Raw genomic sequence first — 8558 nt, forward strand, 5'->3', positions numbered from 1 at the left:
AGCTTCACAAACTCTACTTGCTTCTCGAGGGTCCAGATTATTTCATACATAGCTTTTTGAGAATTATAACTAATTTCCCCTTGTCATTTTTCAGCATAAGAAAAGTCTAATTTAGGGTGAAAGAATGCCTTGTCATCTATTGTTACTATTAGATAGAAACTATGCTCTCTGTCTACTCTATCTCTATTCTATAAGATGTTTTAACTACATATTGCGAAAACAAATATATATTGCTGATCATCCCCCAGATTTATCTTGGGATCTTGATCTACTTCGTGTCCCCTTCTACATTATTGGGTATGCTTAAGCTAGAATCTTTTGGGATCAGGTTAAGCAAATTTATATATGACTAATATGGCTGGGCTTTATATAACCCCACTGAGTATAGCCAGATTTATTCCTGGGTAAGAGTTCTCTGGTTTGTAACCTTACACAGATGTTGGACTTTATACACTCTTTGCTGATGGTACATAGTTTAGAAATCACAAATGTAGTAATTTCCTATGTTGAGAAGAGTGTTTGTGATTATTATTTCTAAATGTGCTATTAGCCAATTGCAGCCCTGTAGACTTTTCACATCTCATGGGCATTGCTTTCGATTTCAAAATGTATTACATTGTTTAATGTAATTTTCTATTTTAAAAAGGTGGGTAAAGAAGCAACCAAGTACAAAATTCTGATTTTCTCAACAGCACTCTCGTTCTCTGTCTGCATTTTTTAAATGCTTTGAGAATGTATAAATATATTTAACTGAATGATTTTGTGAAACAAATCAACTGAAGATTCCATCATGAACCCAAGCAGATAAATTAATACAGATGTTTTTATTTATTTATTTAATTTATTTGTTGCCCATCTCATAGCAAATGAATCTTATATAGCAATGGTTTTCTAAAAGATTTTACCAAATAATCACATTTGATGGAATTCATTCAAATGAGAAACCATCATTTAAATGAATTCCATCAGGTGTGATTATTCAGTAAATTATGTTTTAGAAAACCATCATTTACAAGATATAAGATACAACACAACAGATAATTAACAAACAAGCAATATTTTGATTTAATTTGGCATTCAATTAAGGTTTATAGCACATGATTGTTATCTGATGATGGAGAGTAGTATGTTGGAGAACATATAATATTGATATTTAGAACTGTTCTTGATATTTTGGGCATATATGCATGTCATTTAAAACTAAAATATATGTCTAAAGTGATAATCTGTCTCTTGTATATTTCTGTATCACTGGTCCCTGTTTATTTTACATGGGCAGCTGGGATGTCTTTCACATTTTGGGTGACCCCATTGGAATTATATACTCTTGGGACCCAATCCAAGCCTTTTCTCTCATTGCTCCCCAGCACACTTTCCTGATGAGGTAGAATATCAGGACTTGAGGGAGAAGTCATGATTTCATTCATCTAAACAAATTAGAATTATAAATGATATGAAAATGTCATCTAAACAGCTGCTATTTTATTATGATTTAGCTTTATCCTTTATTATCTTTATAACAATGAATCCATCTACATGTAATTTTTAAAAAGCCAAAACTGCATATTGAAGAATAAATGTGAATTTTAAATATACATAATGCATTTATTGGTATCCTTATGGTTGCAAATTTGAGCAATTGTTATTGCCTTTTACCCAGTTCCATTATTGCTGAACTGAGTATTCTTTAGTTTCACTTTCAACTTTACCCTAGTTTAATTCTTGGAAAAGTTCCTTTCCATACAGTTGTTTTGGCAGACATTTTTCTTTCTCCTATTCCTGCATAAATTATTCTGCCAAATATGGATTATAGACTGCATGTTCTGAATGTGATGTTATTACAGCAGACAGTCAATAACTTTTAAGGGCAAATAGAGGAAAGAATGTGAGTCAATGGAAGCGCACATGCTTTGCAAAACAGCAGGTCACAAATATGGTCTCTGTCATCTCTACACGGGCTCAGAAAGAATTATGTATGAAACCCTGAAGAACGGCTGCTACCTTGGTAGTAGTATAGAGGTACATACTGATAATCCTCTAGTTATGATGGCAATTGAGATCAGGATTTCCATCACCAAGTGATGCAATCATATTTGGGCAGTTGCTGAATGAATGAATTTAATTTGAGGACTATCTGAATGAAGGTCATTCACAGTGAAAATAATACTTCCAAAACTGTATTTATAGGATTAATCAGTATAATCAACCAGGGATCATTGTAATTGTTAAACGTATAGTACTTGAAATTATTTCAAAATTCCTATGATTTGCTATGATTAGTGGCAATATTTCTGGCTTTAACAGTTCTAGATAATATGTTACTAGTTAAAGTAATATATTATAATAATAATTAAAATTTATATTTTTGATAGATGGAAGACTAGAAGCAATAAACTATTTTGAAACAAGTCTGTGCATATAGCTGTCAAAGGGTCTCCACCTCTAATATCTACTACTGTACATACTACTGATGGAAAAATTGGCTAAATTAAAGTTGGAAGAAAAATTTATATATCATTTGCATGTGAAATGATGTTTATACTAGCAGCCATGAACTAATTAAAAATATAGTATTCAGTCCCAGATAAAAGATGGGTTTACTTGTCATTGTAGTCTTCTTTTTACTATGAAAATAAAGCAGCATGCTGCAATATAATATAAACCAAGACAGGAATAAGGCTTAATTAAATATCTTAGTGAAGTATTATCTCATTATACTTAGTATGAATGGAAGTAGCAGCTGTTCATGATATGGCATTATCAGATTTAATAAAGAAAGGTCAACATTTTAGTTTGTTACTATGGAAACGGGGAGTGAATTGTCATTTGGAAAACGAGATGATGAACATTGTTATGGACATTGTGTATTTTTCAAAGGAACTTAAATACTGAACATGAAATTGTCATATTAAAGCAGATTGTTTTCCTGAGATGAATGCAAGTTAATCTAAAGCCTGCTGACCACTTCATTCACTAAGATAGTTAATCAAAATGAAATGGATCTCATATTAAAGATTTGATCCAGTATTAGAAAAGAATTCTTAATATTTATACCATTATTCATTTCAGTTATAACAAAATAAAGCAAAAATGACATTTTGTTGCATTCCAAATCCCACCAATTGCAGCCAGCATAACCAGTGATTTTAAAGGGGAGAGCTTTAGCTCAACGTTTATATGGGCCCAACTATAATAGAAATATGATACCCTGAATGCAAGAAGAGACAGGTGCTAGTTACCCATCATCATAAAAACTTACAGGTGACTTTGTTCCAGTGACACATACTCAGCCCAACTTAACTCACAGGTGTTTGTTGTGGGAAAAAAATAAGAGGGAATAATATGCACATAGAACATAGAATAACAGAGTTGGAAGGCACTTCTAGTCCAACCCCCTGCTCAGACAGGAGACCCTCTACCAGGGCTGTCAAACTCATGGGCCAGATGCATCACACGCTGGCCATGCCCATGCCTGGTTTAGCAAAGGGGCGGAAAGTCCTGATACGTCACATGACGCCATCGTGACATGAGTTTGACACCCCTGCCCTATACCATTCTGGATAAATGGTTGTTCAATCTTTTCATGAAAACCTCCAGTGATGAAGCACCCACAATTTCTGGAGGCAAGCCATTCTACTGATTGATTGATTGATTGATTAATCTCACTGTCAGGAGACTTCTCTTTAGTTCTAGGTTGGATCTTTCTTAAATGATCTCAGATCAATTACTTGTTACCCTGCGCTCAGGTGCTTTGAAGAATAGTTCCACCCCATCTTCTCTGTGACAGTTAATATTGGAAGACAACTATCAGATCATCCCACTCCAGTGGTGGGTTGCTACTGGTTCGCCCCGGATCAGGCAAAGTTGTGGTGGCAGTGGGAGGCTCTGCCCACCTGCCTGGACGCTTCTGTGCATGTGCAGAAGCTTCTGCGGATGTACAGAAGTGTTGTATGCGCAGAAGCATGCACGTGCCCACAAGCGAACTGGTAGCGATGGGTTTTGAAACCCACCCGTCCCACTCCTTCTCTTTGTTATACTAGACATAACTAATGCTCACACCCGTTCATTGTATGGTTTAGCTTCCAGACTCCTTATCATCTTTGGTATTACTCTCTGCACTCTTTACAGAATCTCAACATCTTTTGTGTATTGTGGTGACCAGAACTGGAATGCAGTATACCAAGTGTGGTTTTGCTACAAAGCGGAACTAATACTTCATGCGATCCTGATACTATCCCTCTGTTGATGCCTAGAACTGCATTGGCTTTTTTGACAACTGCAGCATACTGCTGGCTCATACTTAAGTACAGGACCTTATTTTTCTGATCACTGAACTACATCTTATTAGAAAGGGCCCAATGCTCAAGTCTGCCAAAATCCTTCTGAATCTTGAGTTTATCTTTCAAAGTGTTGGCTATTCCCCCCAGCTTAGCGTTGTCTGCAGATTTGAAGAGTTCCCTTCTATCCCCTCATATAAATCTTTTATGAAGCTGATGAAGAGTACTGGGCCTAAGACAGAACCTGAAGCACTTCGTTACATACTTCCCTCCATTTAGATAAAGTTCCATTGAAGTTGGTCAGCAACTTGTGAATCCATCTGGTGGTGATGCTATCTATCCCACATTGTTCTATATTACCAAGAAATAGGTTATTGTCTGTTTTTTGAAATAAAGTAATAAAAATAAAAAATAAAAATAAAAAAGTAAATTATATCCATAGTATTTTCTTAATCCACTAATTTAATCACTTTATCAAAGAAAGCAATAAGGTTTGCCTGGTGTGATCTGTTTTTAACAAATCCATATTGATTTCTATAATAGCTTTGCTAAAGTCTAGATGCCTGCAAATCCATTGCTAAATTATCTTTTGCAGAATTTTCCCAGGTATGGATATCAAGCTGATTGGTCTGTAATTTCCTGGGTCCATTTTTTCCCTTTTTTGAAGATTTGAGCCACATCAGCTCTTTTCCAGTCACCTGATATTTCCAGTCACCAAGGGTTCAGGAACTTTGAAATATTTTGTTCAGTGGTTCTGAGATCACGTCTGCTAGTTCCTTCAAAATACAGAAGTAATGAGAAGTAATCCATCTGGTCCTGGTAATTAGAACTTGTCTAGAGTGGATAGGTGTTCTCTTATCATTTTCTTGCATATTTTGATTTATATTCCTATTCTTTGTTCTGCAATACTATTTTTCATAGGTTAGACTATTTTTTTTCCTTTTGAGTAAAAACAGAATGAATGAATGAATTAAGCAGTTCCACTTTCTCCCCATCCCTTTCTCCTTTTTGCTATCTTCTCCCATTAGTGGGCTGATCATTTCCTCAACTTTTTTCTTGTTTTTTACATGTTGAAAGAAACATTTTAAAAATTATTTTTGGCATTTTTGCCTGCCCTTCTGAAGCACCGTTTTGGCCACAAAGTGCTGGTCAAGGCCTGTGAAAACCAAAGCAGAGCTCCATTTTGGCTGGCAAAGTGTCAGGCGAGACCTGCTCACACCAAACAGAGCTGCGGAGGGGCACGCGCAGTGAGAGGCTGAAGAGGAGACAGCTCGCTAGATCTTCACATGGTAAGGGACCTGGTGTGGCAGGTTGGGGGGTGGGAAGCAATTGTGGGGAGCATGAGGTATTTCAGTAGGTCAGGAAGGCCTTGGGGGGGGTCTTAAACAGGTGGTCTGTTCCATCACTAGGCCTCCATGGCCTTCCCTACCTTGAAATACCTCATGTGCATGTAATGAACCACACATTTGATTAGCAAATGCGTGGGTGAAAGGAGGGAGTGATTGCGTTCAAGGGCAGGCTCCATTCCATTCATAACTCGAGGACTACCTGTATTTTGTTCCTATTAGTAAGAACTATGTCCAGTATAGCTGACCCTCTGGTTCCCTCCCCTGCCTTTTGGATGACAAAGTTACCTGCTAGATTCATCAAGAACCTGCTTTATATCCAACTTGGTGCAGAGTTCATCTCCCAGTTGATGTCAGGGTAGTTAAATCTTGATCTTCTAAATGAAATGTGGGACATAAATCAAGTATGTAGCAATAGCAATGCCAATAATATACTGGTTCATAGTGCTTTACAGCACTTTCTGAGTGGTTTACAGTGTCAGCATATTGCCTCCAACAATCTGGGTCTTCAATTTACCAACTCAGAAGGATGGAAAGCTGAATCAACCTTGAGCCGGTCAGGATCAAACTCCTGGCTGTGGGCAGAGTTAGTCTGCAATACTACATTCTAACCACTGTGCAACTATGGCTCTTAAATAATGTAAATAATGAAATCCCCAGCAGCCAAACTTTTTTTAAAGGTATCTATGAGATTTAATTGGGTCAGAGGAAAAGTTGTGTATCATAGATATCAATTAATTCACCAAAGTATAAACCTGCTATCATTTCAGATATACATGTTTTTAATTTTATTTTTACTAGAACAAAAAGTGATAGTATTGCTGAAAATAGATTCTTAATCCTTAGATAGTCAAGCCTATCTAGAGGAGCAAAGAGTAGCTTAATATCTGCAATTTGCTTTTACTGTATTTCCATCTGTTCTTTGAAGAGTCTCTGCCCCATTTTTTGTTTGTTTATTTATTAGACTTATATGGCTTTCCATTTCACCAAAGATGACTCTAGGCAGCTTACAATAATCCAATAAACCAATACATATATTTTTAAAAAGTCATATAAATATATAAATGTCAGGGCTAAAAGTGTGCTGGTTCAACTATTTATTTGTATCTTGCCTTTATTATTTTTGCAAATAATTCAAGACAGTGAACATATCCAACTCACCTCCTACTTGTACTTTCCCCATAATAACAACCCTATGAGGTAGATTGGGCTGAAAGAGAGTGACTGGCCCAAAGTCACCCAGCTCATTTCATGGCTAAAGTGGGACTTGAACTCACAGTCTCCCACTTTCTAGCTTGGTGCCTTAATCACTAGTTCAAACTGGCTCTCATTATAAATTATCATATCATAATCATATCATATTGCATTTTAAATATTGATCATAGAAAGGCAATTCGTAGATTTCTCTTAGAAGAAAGACAATCTTCAACTTCCTAAATTAGACTAGCATGTTGAAAAAGTATGACAGAAGAAGGTAATTGAAAACCAATTCCATGAACTGATCCCAATAGATAGGTCCATGAACCACTAGTCTTGAATGAGACTTTGCTTGTTTCACTTAACTATGTACTCAGAAGACATTTCTTATTTTAATCTATAAACATTGGCTGCAGCTGATATTAATAATAAATATTACAGTATTTATGTGGAAATAGAGCACCAACAATTTAAGGGGGTAATCAGATGTCTGATTAGCTGAAGAAAATGTAGGTCTCTGTATCTGGTACATAAGAAGCTGTCCTATATATTCTTGACATAACTTAGTATTGTCAATACCAGCCAGTCACGACCAAAACTAAGAATGACACGTGATGATTCTTCCAAGCTGATTTTGACACCTACTTATAGACAAAATCTTGGCAGACTCTACCATCTGCTGTTACAATGCACTCTGAACTATTAGGGAGGGACTGTCTTTATTCTCTTTCTCTTACAGATAATATCTGAACTCATTTGTCACTCCTGTGGAATGTACCCCCTCCCTCCTGGGAATCTACCTCCTTACTACATTCCATTATATTGAATTACATATCCCAAAATAGGTTTGCTTCTTTGCGGCTTAGCATGGTATATTAGCCAAACTATTCTCTTTTCTAAATTATGGGATATGGAATAACATTTTGTATGGACTCAGCTAATTTGTTGAATAATAGCAATAGACTAACATAATGTTCCATAGTACTTTACAGCACTCTCTGAACTACTTACACTGCCAGCATAATGCCTCCAATAATCTGGACTTTCATTTTGCCAACCTCGGAGGGATGGAAGGCCGAGTCAACCTTGAGCTGCTCAGGATCAAACTCTAGGCTGTGGGCAGAGTTAGTCTGCAATACTGCATTCTAACCACTGCGCCACCGTGACTTCTGAATAAATTATGGCTAGATGAATTTTGCAACACTGATTGTTAATTGTCTGAATATCTGCAGAGTATCAGGCAAGAATATTTTTTCCAGTCCTATTGAAGACACTAGAGATTGACCCTAGAACCATCTGTACTCTACAACTGAGCTATAGCTTCCTTGTTCCATGGACCAGGTGGACTTTGCTATGTTTAACAACGCTGGAAACATTATTGTTCTATAATTACATCCGATAAAAAGCACACCTGCTGTCTGTTTATTTTAATCCACTAGATGTCACCTTTCCTTTTGTTCGCCAGAATTCTTCATCTCTGCAAGTGGCATCATCAGATGTTTGTAATGCTACAAGAAGGGACTGGGCCAATTGTTTAGAAGATGTTTTTTAGACTTTTGTTGAAAGTGGGAATTGGAGTAGAAAGCTTCAGGAAGGAAAAACACTCCCATTTCTATCTTTTAAACCCTCTAACTTCCCTTTTTCTGTAAAATGGCCTGACTCATCCTACCAGAAGTCAGCTGCAAGATAATGAGATTTTAGGAGCATGACTTTGGACTATTGGCAGAAGGAGGTTTAT

The sequence above is a fragment of the Ahaetulla prasina genome, chromosome 6 (assembly GCF_028640845.1).
Source record: "Ahaetulla prasina isolate Xishuangbanna chromosome 6, ASM2864084v1, whole genome shotgun sequence".
Classification (NCBI taxonomy): domain Eukaryota; kingdom Metazoa; phylum Chordata; class Lepidosauria; order Squamata; family Colubridae; genus Ahaetulla; species Ahaetulla prasina.